The 12,911-nt window shown below is 27.5% G+C and overlaps 1 long non-coding RNA gene across 1 annotated transcript in view; it reads left to right on the forward strand.

The window, feature by feature from the left end:
* Nucleotides 1-9,605, forward strand: part of LOC136091497 (uncharacterized) — a 9,880-nt gene extending 275 nt beyond the window's left edge. The window contains exons 2-5 of the long non-coding RNA XR_010644031.1: nt 363-484; nt 559-720; nt 7,795-8,376; nt 8,467-9,605. This is a non-coding gene — a long non-coding RNA (uncharacterized LOC136091497). The remainder of the gene's footprint in view (nt 1-362; nt 485-558; nt 721-7,794; nt 8,377-8,466) is intronic.
* The last annotated feature ends 3,306 nt before the right edge of the window (nt 9,606-12,911 follow it).

A 12,911-nucleotide genomic window follows, 5' to 3' on the forward strand; every position in this document is an offset into this window, starting at 1 on the left:
ATATAATTAAATATATGCAAATTATATATATATATATATATATATATATATATATATATATATATATATATATATATATATATATATATATATATATATATAATATATATATATATATATATATATATATATATAATTTATATAATTTACCACACGAAGGAAATTCTAGTGAAGCCTTTATGTCATTACTAAATGCTCCCGAAGAAAAAAATTTACCTTCAGTAGGCTTAGGTTAAGGCTTTATTTGTTTGTTGTTAAGTAGTATAACTAAAATTAAAGATAATTAAATTATAAATATACGTATAAATGTAATAAACTAAAAAACAATATATTTTCTAAAATTTTTTGTGTTTTTGTTTTAGTCATCCCAGGAGTTTTTGTCACCCCCCCCAGATTGCTTACACCAAAAATTCTACTCACTCCCTCACACCAATCACACTGTCAATTGAATACAGATTGAACTCCATTGAAAACCTACTTAAAGGTGAGAAATCTGTTCAAATACATATACTAGTTTATCTCTCTTTTTAATACTTAGAATTATTTATATTTGATTAGATTTAGTAAAATCTGTAACTTCTACAAGAAAAGAAATAAAGCATCTGTAGAACGTATGCCAATTGGTCATACTGATGAAAGTTTATTTTAAAAAGCGAGTAACGTAGAATGTTAGATGTCATGTTGTTGCAATGTCAGGATGATGAAATGGTCTCACTGTTTGTAAGTTTTACTCAAATATTAATAAAATGTTAACAAAATGTTGTTGTAACTTTTAAGTAAAACTTTCGTTCTCTTTTCATTCAAATTCGATTGAAAATTTATAGAAAAATTTTAAAAATTAAATTATAAATATTATGTAATGTTTATTATATAAATAGTTAATAATAAGTTATATAACTATATTTATTAGTAATTATATATGTATGTATATATGTATGTATTTATATAGTTTTGTGTTTTTAGTATTGTTTAATTACTTTAGATTTGTAATATAGTTTAAATATAACTCAGCAATTATAAATAGTTTAGTTTTCTGTATTTAGATTAATTGGCTAGCAACAGCAGGTAGAAAATACATATGGAACATAGTACAAAATATTTTGAATGTCCTCATGACATTCAAAATGTTTCGTACTATGTCCGATATATATTTGGTTTGTTTGAAAGTTTCGTCTGTTTTTGAATGTCCTCCAAGAGCTTTATCTCTTTTTTTGTTTCAGGATAATTCAATTTTCTACTTTAACGATAACTAGAGGTTTAAAAAGAGCTTTAACAGATATCCACTGTTAAACATTTACAACCAATATCAGAAAAAGGTCTCTCACTGAAGCATATTTTTCTAAGAACAAAAAAAAAAAGACATAAACAGCATAAAAAATCATGTCGGAAAATAAAAAAAAATAATTAGAGGCTGCTTTTATTTCATGATATGTTTAAGTTTTTTGAAAGCAAAGTTACCTGTTAAAATCATATTAGAAGAAAGCTTATTGTATTAGAAGTACTTTTTTAAGATAACAAAGCACTGATGGAATGAGCTCTTTGCTTATACCTAAGTAAGGTGATAATTTTGTTTCTCGAGTCTTGTGCTTGTTCAAGCAATAATAATTAATTTATTATATTTATAAAACTACTATTGGTTGTAAAATAAAAAATTTGAACTCTTTTTATATATTACAAGCTTGTAATAACAATAATAATAATAACAACAATAATAACAATAATAATAATAATAATAACAATAATAACAACAATAGTAATAATAATAATAATAATAACAACAATAATAATAATAAAAGATAAGCTGTGACAATTAAAAAAGTCCATTGTAGAGCACAATAACAGAACGTGTTGTGCTACAACAGCTATATAAAGTATAATTATTTTACTTTAATGTTATGTGATTGATGCAATAGTCTTAGTTATCAAGTTTATTTTGAAATTGATTAATTGTCATTAATTCAATAATGTGAGGTGTTAAATCATTTCGAGATCTACGACTCTATTTGAGAAAAAATTATATCTAGCATAACTTTTACAGTATTTCTTTGTCAACTTTTGGCTATGACGAAAGTTGTAATACTTCAACTGAGTTTTAAATATTGAGTTCTTTATCCAATTTATCTTTTCATAACCATTCTTTATTTTATATTTAAAAATTAGATCTCCTCGTAAACGACGCTCTTCCAGTGTTGTTAAATCCATTATACATAATATTTTTTCATTAGGCTTTTTCTTCAAAGCTGTTACAAGTTTTCTAGCTCTTCTTTATATATATATTTTTTAAGTTTATGATATCTTCTTTCAAATTGGGACATCATACTTGGAACGCAAACTCAAGATGTGGTCTAACAAAATATTAAAATGTCCGTTTAATTAGCACGAGCATGTATATATATATATATATATATATATATATATATATATATATATATATATATATATATAATATATATATATATATATATATATATTGTCTACATGAGAGGTGTGTGTATCTACGAACCCGTGCATGGGATGTAAATTGGTAAAATATTATATATACGATAACATAATGCGAATAGTATTCGAATTATGTTATCGTATATATAATATTTAACCAATTACAGATAAGTGGTACTACAACAGGTTCGTAGTACCACTTATCTATTTTTTACGTTATTTCTCGCAATTTCGCGCAAGGTTTTTGTAGAAATTAATTATTTTAAAATGTTCTTTTAGTTGAAGTAAAATATGGCCTTTAAATATTATATTTTCAAATGCATACCCGATGCGGTTTTGAAAAACAAGTTTTATATAGTGTGATATATTACATAGTTACCTTTATAAAACATTATAGGAAGCTCAAGATTGCTGAAGCAACAATAGATGCAGAGCCAACAAAAGAAAGGCTGAGACAGGATCAGCAAGAGATGTAGTCGTAAAATACTGTCAAGTCTACTAGAAGTTGAAGTAGTATCTAACAAAAATGCAGTAGTAGCGGTAATTGCAGGGCTAGCAAAAGATGTATTCATTTGCTAGTATTCTTTGTAGTGCTAAGAAAGATTGATGAGGTAACAATTCTAGCATAGAAAGAAGTAATAGTGCGATTGTATCTACCCCTTCCAATCTTTCCTTTAGTCGTTTAAGACGCCTCTCTTTCACACCAAATAATATCCATTTTAAAGACATCTCACTGAAGTAAATCATAGAAATTGTTAAATAAAACATTGTTATGTATCATTATTACAGTTATAAAAAAACGCTTTTTAATTTAGTTTGAACCTTATAAATTCATAAATAACACTTAAATTGCTTTAGATAGTGCGATTACAAAGATTTTTAAAACAAGCCCGCCATCGCTCTTTTAAGTAAACTGCTTGAAAAGAGCGATGGCGAACTTATTTACATCGATAATACTAGATAATATTTATATATTATTAAATAATATATAAATATTATCTAGATAATATTTATATATTATTAAATAGGGCTGCCGTTGTCCTGATCTTTTCGCTGGAGAACGCGATAAAAGTTTTAATTTTAATTAGTTTAGCGCTGGACTCTCCTCCGTAAAAATCAAGACTATGGTAGCCCTATTATTAAATAATATATAAATATTATCTAGTAATATATAAATTTACATTAACTACAAAACAAAGAAACAAAAAAAGAAAATACAAAGTAATTTAAAAAAGAAATCGTCTTTCATTAAAAAGAGTTCAATACAATGTTTTAATGACTTCAATACAACAAGTTCTATTTTTTAAAATAAAAAAGATAGAAAAGAAATCGCGTAGAATCGGCGCGTTTACAATTATTTGCAACATTTTTATTATTACTATTATTAATTTAATTGCCTAATATTTTTCTTTTGATATTTAAAAAAAGAAGTTTTTATAAATATTTTCAAATTGTTTACATGTATATTTAATAAGAGGCGTAACAAAAATATAAAACAATGTATATAAAACATTGGCGGTTCTGGCACTAACGTATGGTCTAAAGCTACGTGATTATAATAGTGCAACGATTATAATAATGACATAGTAATGCAAAAGTTGATGTAGTAGGAAAGAACGCATTTAAATCACTCTTTGATGTTTCCAAGCACAGTTAAAATTCTTTCTATTCATTCTTTGTTTCACATCCAAAATGTATCAACAACTCGTCGCGTTGCAAAGCAACGAACTTTAAGATTCTAACTAAGCACGGGCGTTTGATTTTTCCGTCCGGTAAATCCGTCCGTTTCCTTCCGTTACCGTTAACGTCCGTTACGTTAAAAAATTTTAACAGACGGTAATTACGAAAAATTTCCATTAAAATTTTTTAATGGACCGATATTTTTTCGTTAATTTCCGTTGATTCCTTTAGATTCCGTTAATTTTATTAGTTTTATATAAAAAAAGTTTTTAAGTTGTTTAAAAAAAAGTTTCATTTAATCGACGTGCGGTTGAATGAACAACAAGGAGCAAAAAAAAAATTCGAAATATACAGTTCGATTATCGAACTTTAGTTCAATAATCGAACTGTATATTTCGAAAAAAGGTTTTGAAATTTTTGGCAAATATTTTATAAATTTTTTTTCAAAAGAAAATTTTATATATATATTAATATAAATTTCTAAAAATATTACTTTACAGCTCTAATTAAAAATTTAAAACATTTTTGTACATTTATTAAACTAATAACTTGAGTTTAAAATATATAATTAAAAATTTAAATAATTAAAAAAAAAAAGAAAAAAAGTTTCTAGCTGATAAATTTCAGTTAGTTGACTTTTTTAAATTTGTTTCATTTTCCAAATGTCATTTTGGTCAGTTTAATTACATTTTTTTATAAATTAGTTTCTTTATTATATGTACATTGCCAAAAACATGTTCTATTATTTGGGATTATTTTGAAAAAGAACCAACTAATAAAGATGGAGAAGTAGTTGCCAACGCAATTTGCCAAAAGTGCCGAAAAGTTTACAAACTTGCTAAGTGTTCAACATCCAGTATGCGATACCACTTGAAAATGACTCATTCATCTTTGTATAAATTATTCGTTGAAAAAGAATTAAAAAGTTCGGTTGATTGAAATGATGGAGAGGAAAATAACTCTACAGAGACTCAAGGCAACTTATAATAAAAATTTTTTCACTGGTTTTAGTTTAACTAAATTGTTTAATTAAAAATTTGTCTTTTAATTTCAGACGAGTATATCGAAGGCATTGCCGTAGACAACTTATTTAACTGGGGGAAGGAGGGGGGCTAGGAAGAGTAGGGGCGCAAATAACATGTCTCATAACAATAAAACCCATCGGAACTCTGTAGTAATGCTTATACTGTATGTATTACACTAACATTTTTAAATGTGATATCTTTTAGGTTTTTGAAGTAATTTATTACTTAAAAATATTTTTAATAATATGAAGTAAAATTCGGCCTTAAAATATTTACGAATGCGTCCGTGAAAATAAAATATTTACGAATGCGTACGTGATTTGCAAATTTGTATATAGATCAGAAGCAGGAAAGAAATATTGGCTATTTTTACAAACTTCAAGGTTTTTTTTGGATTGCTGCTCTCGCAAATTTATCTTGCAACTTTCTCATCCATTTAGTTAAAGCGGGATTATCTTTGCTTCTGAGATTAAGAAACTGAGAAAACTTCGAATTAAACTCTTTATAATCTTTGTCTGTATTGTAATAACCACACAGAGCAATACCTTGTCTGGCAAGAAACTGAATATTCGTGATTATTATTATTAACTATATTGCTCTACTTTCCATTTTTTCCTCTGCAGGAGTTTTGCTGAGAAGTTCACCGACATCTTTAGTTGTTGAAGGAATAGTTATAACCTTCTCGATGGTTTCTCGACGAGAAAGAGTATTTTGGTGTTTCTGGAATTTTTGTGACCCATTTTCCAATTAGAAAATCCTGTTTTTGTGAAAACATCCTCGCTGCATTTTGAAAATGATAAATTATGCATTTCCATTAGCATACAATAGTATCATAAAACTGTATCGTTACATTCGTTGTAATGCAACCATGGAAACAGTTTGTACCATTGCTGAGATAATGATCGCTTCTGACTACCACATGTACGTTTTGGAAAAACTAACACAGGTTGATGCGGAATATTACTTAGATGCTTTTTTTAGTAGACTGTAACAGTGGAGGCAGAGTTAACATCATTGTTGGCTGAGTTAGTAATCGAAGAAGAAAAATAAGACAGAACTAGAAGATAATGCCGAAGTATCAGTGGATAAAGAGCCAGCATAAGAAGAAGTAGTAACAGCAGTATCAGGGTTAGCAAGAGATGTAGTAGTAAAAGTACTGTTAAAATCATTAGAATTCGAAGCACTATCTAAAAAAAAGTGCTATAGTAGCTGTAGTTTCAGGGCTAGAGGTAGAGGCAAAGTTAGGAGAAATTGATGAGACAATAGTTCTTGCATAGAAAGAGGTAATAATGCGGTTGGTATCTGCCCCTTCCAACATTTTCTTCAGTGGTTTACGACGCTTCCCTTCCACACCAGACAATTTTCGTTTTAAAGACATACCACTGAAGTAAATCATATAATAGATTGTTACGTAATGTTACTATAATTAATACAAACTTATTTAAAACTAATTTGCAAACTGTAATTATTAGATAATAAATACTATCTAACAATATTTAAATCTAATTATTAAATTTATGAAACTTAAAATTCTAAATAAAAAAAGGAAAATGCAAATTTATTAAAAAAAAATCGCCTTCCATGAACAAAACAACTTTTTATTAGTTGTAGCAAGTTTGATACTACTTTGTAACAAGTTCTATACAACGAGTTCTTTTTTTTTTCTTCGAAAGGTAACGTAAAATTTACGGTTATTTACTAAAGTTTACATATTTGCGACATTTTTATTTTTATTATTCATTTAATTGCGAAATATTTTTTTATAGTTGTTTCGCAATTAAAGAAATTAGTTAACGAAGGCTATATAAATGTTTTCAAATTGCTTATAAAAATATTATCAGAGGCGTAACAAATCGATATGTGGGGGAGGGGGGGAAGGGGGGGGGGGCTATAGCCATTTCAAGTTCCCACTTGTCTACAGCCATGGAAGGATTGATACAAGGTTAGCAGCAAAAAAATAAGAGTTATGCAAGAAAATTCAGCTCGCTCAAGTAGTTCAAAAAATATTGACAAACAAAACAATACAACAGTATTTAAGTCACAAACAATATTTTTTATTTTTTTTTTATTTTTATTTACACTTTGCCGATAAAAAAAAATTTACAGTCGTAACTTATAAAACAATAATTACATGACCGGGGCTAGAAGAAGACAAATTTAGTCTTATCATTAAGCCCCAAAAAATGCGTCATTACTAGACAAAATATAGTTTGACAATAAAATATAGTTTCAATGTATATATCTCTGGTATATATTATAAAAGAAAATTTAAATATATCGCATATCGTTTAAAATTTATAGTTTTTCAAAAAATAAGATATAACAATTGCTTTGTAAAATAAAAGAAACAAAATTTATTAAAATATTAAATGACAAAAATAACATTTAAGAATTGGTTTGAAAAATATAGTTTCTTTACCTTCAAAATATAAAAGTCAGGAACAAAAACAGCTGGTTACTAATCTTAATATCACAAAGTTTTTGGTTCGCGAATCTCTACCCTTCAGTATAGTTGAATCTCAAGGTTTTGAAGATTTTGTTCATAGTTTTGATCCCCGTGCTTATATAAAAAGTAGAACAACATTTTCTAAGTACAAGTTACCCATGATGTGTCGGAATATTTTTTTTTTAATTTTTTTTATTTCTTTAGGTGCCCCAAAGAAAACCTAACGGTCTTGTCACAGACCACCGTGGAAGTGCATTTAACCAGGAAGTTCACGTCTCCTTCCTTACCGTGACGCGAAAATATGTCCAGAGCTCATTTTGAACCTTGATCTCCTGCTTCTAAAGCAAGCGCTCTAACCACTGCGTCATGACCGCACAATATGAAGGCAACATTAGATAAAAAGTTGATAATTGAACTAAAAAATGTAGATGGGTAGGGTTTACCACAGACTGCTGGACCCCTAGAGCAGTTGATTCATTTTTTAATTCTACATTACATTGCTGATGATTTGAGAAAGTTTGTTACTTAAAGTGATAACAACTGATGCTACAAGCAACATGATAAAAGCAATGACTCTTTCAAAGCATGTAACTTATGCTAATTTGTGTTACGATCATAGGATTAATACTTGTTTAGGAAGAGCATTAAAAACAATAAAACAAAATTTATTTGAAGAAGTTAATGAAATTCAAGATGCTCTTGACATCTGCATAAAACTTTCTTCTAAAACTCATCAATCATTCGTAACCTTTAAAGAAATTAAAAAAGAATGCAATAAACTTGATGGTTAGTTTTTTTCAACTTACTTAGTGCCTAAATTTCTATTCAAAATATTCAATTATTTGTAATATAACATGATATTTGCTTTTTTTATAGTGCCTTATGTTAAAGTAATTGCTCCCGTTAAAACGCAATGAAACAGCCACATCATGATGGTGGAATCGATATTGAAATTAAGGCCAGTTCTAAAACCTATTAGATGCTCAGAAGTTGTCACAAAGTTACAAAAATTAATACCTGATGCTAGGCGCTTTGTTATATTGAATCAACTTTTACCGATCTTGACAGAATTTAAAAAAATAAGTGATATGCTTTCAGCTGATAACATTCCGACGGTTGAAAATGTTATAGCAGCTTTTTATAAAATTACCGTGCACCTTACAAATAAAAGATGAAGATTTTACTTTATTACCGAGCATAAAAGCTTTTATTGAATCCTTGCTTACTGAAATTGAAAATAAAGTGTCAAAATGTGGTTTTTAGGATTTTAGTAACAGAATTGCACATTTTTTACACCCATATTATCGAGGAGCTGTTTTAGAAAAATTTGAATTAAGTTTAACGATAAATTTTATTATAAAAACTTAAAAAGTATTACAACATTGTGCTATCAACCAAAGAGCAAATAGTGGCCATCTACAACCCCAAACCTGAAAAAGTTATTTCGGTAGCAAGCACAGAAGATTTTCAGTTCCTGGAGCCAATTGACTTATGAGTTGCTAGAATGTCACATGTCAAAGATATTGCAATGGGTGATATTCTTCAATTGTAGAGGAAATATCCTCTTTTTTTCGATGCCAAAGCCTGTCACCAGAAGCAACACAGACTTTTTAATTTGGTGGAAAGACAATTCAAAGGTTCTTCCCGTCTTGGCTAAACTTTCTAGATTCATATTTTGCATTCTGCATCAAGTTCCCCGTCTGAAAGGGTTTTCAGTTCGTCTGGAAATATTGTAACTTGTAGCAGGGAAAACCTTTGCACCGACACAATAAGACAATTGGTGTTTTGCCATGACAACTTTGAGAGTATTTAAGTGAAAAACTGAAATTGAACGATTCTGTGAATGAAAAAGAAGAAGAGTGATGGCTTTTGTTTTTTTTACTATGGACAACTATGTCTCGGTGTTTTAATATATTTTGTTTGTTTTTAAAAATATAGATATTATCTGATTTGCAACAATTTAACTTTCAATATTACTTTGTTTACATTTAAAAATATACATATCTGTTTTGTTATATCTTTTAATTTACGGCCGTTAAGGGAGTTTGACGTCCGTTAACGGAAAATTAACGTTAATAAATTTTAACGTAACGGGTGCTAACGGAAATTTCGTTAATTTTTTTTAACGCAACGGAAATTAACGATTTTTAACGGACCGCCTAACGCCCATGCTTAATTCTAACTGATTTGCAAAGCCTATCCAGTCAGGTATAATTTCATAAATCTCGTTGTAATTTTAATACAAAGCCTCAGAATTTTATAATGTTAAGTAGCGAAAAGTTATATAAAAGTACCTAAAAGAAATTTGATCTTAGTTATAACAATGCCATTATTTTGTGTTGCTATAAACTGTAGAAATAAGAGTGGAAAAAACTGTAAAGATATTTCAATTTTTGTTTTCCTAAAAACGAAAAAGGCAAGTTAATTCATATATAATTTATAATACCTTTTTTTCATAAAATGTTTATAAAATTATTATTGTAGTAATTTTAAACATATTTTTTTATTGTTTAATTTTTAGACGTAAACAGTGGGTTATTAACTGTCGTAGGAAAGATTTAGACTAAAAAGATTTAGTATTTTTAAACAAAAACTTTTATTTGTGCAGTAATCATTTTGAAAATACAATGTATTATTCTACAAATGGTGGTAGTAAACGTTTGTTACAATCAGCAATACCTACTATTTTTAACATCCCAAGTCCTCCGCTTCTTGGTTACAAAAGGAAACCGCCAGTTTCAGAACGCCATTCAGTTTCATGAATGTCATTCAGTTCCAGGAAAAAACCAAATTGTTTGTTTACCTGATAATTCAGATAGCCATTTAGAGAACAAAATGTCTACTAATAAAATAAATTTCAACAAACTTCAAAGGTTACTATTAACATTGCGAGTCAACAATTCTAGACTACGTAAACAAGTTTGACATTTAAAATCCAAACAAAAAAACTGTGATGAATCTATAAAACATATTTTAAATTTATCCCGGAAATACTTATCACCTATAAAAGTTTGTTTTTTTAAAAGTCAATTAGAGATGAGTAAATAAGACAATAAAGGAAAACGCTGGGCAGTTTGTGACAAAGTTTTGGCTTTGCGAATTCTGTTTTATAGTCTTCAAACTTTTAATGTCTTGCAAACAATGTTCTGTTTACCAAGTCAAACCTGTTTATTATTATTTTTGTCCCAAGTATTTTCAGATCTTCAAGAAGGGTTTGCTACTCAATTGTTTTCTTTATTAAAGTTATGTGCTGACGCAATGAATCTGCTTGATCGTAATGTCAGTCTTGTGATGGATGAAACGTCATTAAAGCAGCATTTAGAGTATGATAGAAATTCTGACAGGGTTTATGGTATGAAAATATGGAAAACTTTTAAATTAGGCTCTTGTAATTATGGTTAGAGGCTTGGCAAATAAATGGAAAGAACCAATAGCTTATTTTTGTAATAATTCAACAGTATTAAAGGCTGACTTGATTTCTTTAATATGTGAAACCATTCCTAAGGTTTACACATTAGATGTTTAGTATATGATCAAGGATCTCCTAATATAGCTGCCTTACGTTTGCTTGGTTTTTCCAAAAATTTACCATACTTTCCTAATCCTTCCAATGATAAAAATATTCGTTATTTGATCCTCATTTATATAAATTTAGTTAAATTTTATGAAGTGTTGTAATCAAACAACCACTAATTGTGGAATTTATGAAACAGAAAATAATATACCTAAAGGAATATCTTATTTTTATCCAGGATCATTTTATGTTTACTGGAAAAATTTTAGTGCAACCAAAGGATCAAGCCCTTTTACACATAGCTGGATGGCTTATTCAAAAGGTTAAGTTACGTCAAAGGTGTGCAGATGTACTCTTTCTTAGTTCAGCTGACAATCCATCAACTTTTATGTCACTAGTTTGTAAAATGATAACAACTTTTATGAGATTTATTAATAAATTACTTGAGACAGACTGGCCATGATTCTCATCAATAAAATTAAAAAAAAAATGTCATTTTCAGTTTTTGCACAATCAACATGAAGAACATGCGCTTTATTTGGAAAAAAACATTGTTCTGTTTTTTGTTATTACAAGAATTTTTTATTTCATAAAATTATTAAATAGAGACATAAACCCACGCAATAAGTCAAATGCAAAAAAAATTGCACGTATTCTTCATAATTAATATATTATGATAATATTTTTTCAAATTTTTTTTTTTTTTTTTGTAATAAGTTGTGCTAATAACTTTAAAAAAAATTATCATATTTTTTGTTATTACAAGAATTTTTTATTTCATAAAGTTTTTAAACAGGAACATGAACCAACCCAATAAGTCAAAATGCAATTTCAAAAATATTGTACGTATTGCCCTATGATATAATATGATATTATTTTTTCAATTTAATTCTTTGTAAAAAGACTTTGTTATTTTATAATGTATAATATTAATAACTTTTATTAATGTATAATGTTAATAACTTTTATGTATTATAAAATGCTTTTATGTTCTAAAAAAAATACACCAACTTTATGTTCTACAAAACTTTTTTTGTTCTGCAAAACGTTTTTTCCCCATTATTTCATTCTTATTGAAACATTCTAAAGATGATCTTAGCAAAATTGATGTATCTTAATGTTACAAAATTGAGATATTTAGCAAAAAATTTTATATATTAAAAAAAAAAAACTATTTGTATTAGTTGCGGAAAAGATCCGGCAGGACATCCCAGAATGCAATTTCGATCAATTAACAGGAGTTTCGCGAAGTGGTAGGCTTTGTTGACTAGGAGATAACCAAACAAGTCTTTTTTTCTTTTTTTTTTCAATGTATGAATAAAAATATTTATATACTTATTTATTGTTTACTTATGTATTTCATAGATCAATCAAAAAAAAAAAACATTAAAAAAAAAAAAAAAAAATACAAATAATTTTAATTAGATCAATCATAAGATCAATCAAAAAAAGAAAACATTAAAAAAAAAAAAAAATACAAATAATTTTAATTAAACATTTAAAAAAAGGTGAAAGATGTTTTTCTAAATTCACCTAATAAAAAAAATCAACGCAACAAATTATATAGCAAAATAAGTTAAACTTTTTATTTGCATATGTAAGAATAAAGTAACGTTAGATATTGTGAATTCGCACTTCAAAAACCAAAGCGCTTTTTTAGATAATGTTAAAAGATTCCGAAATGAACTAAATCTATTAAACTTAATGCAAAACAAAAAAAAAGTAAAAGCTTATGCCTTAAAAAAACATGATTCCAAAATAGGTATGAAAGAAAAAGTTTCAAGGATATTCTTGCAGCAAAAATTTA

The sequence above is a fragment of the Hydra vulgaris genome, chromosome 15 (assembly GCF_038396675.1).
Source record: "Hydra vulgaris chromosome 15, alternate assembly HydraT2T_AEP".
NCBI classification, from domain to species: Eukaryota; Metazoa; Cnidaria; class Hydrozoa; order Anthoathecata; family Hydridae; genus Hydra; species Hydra vulgaris.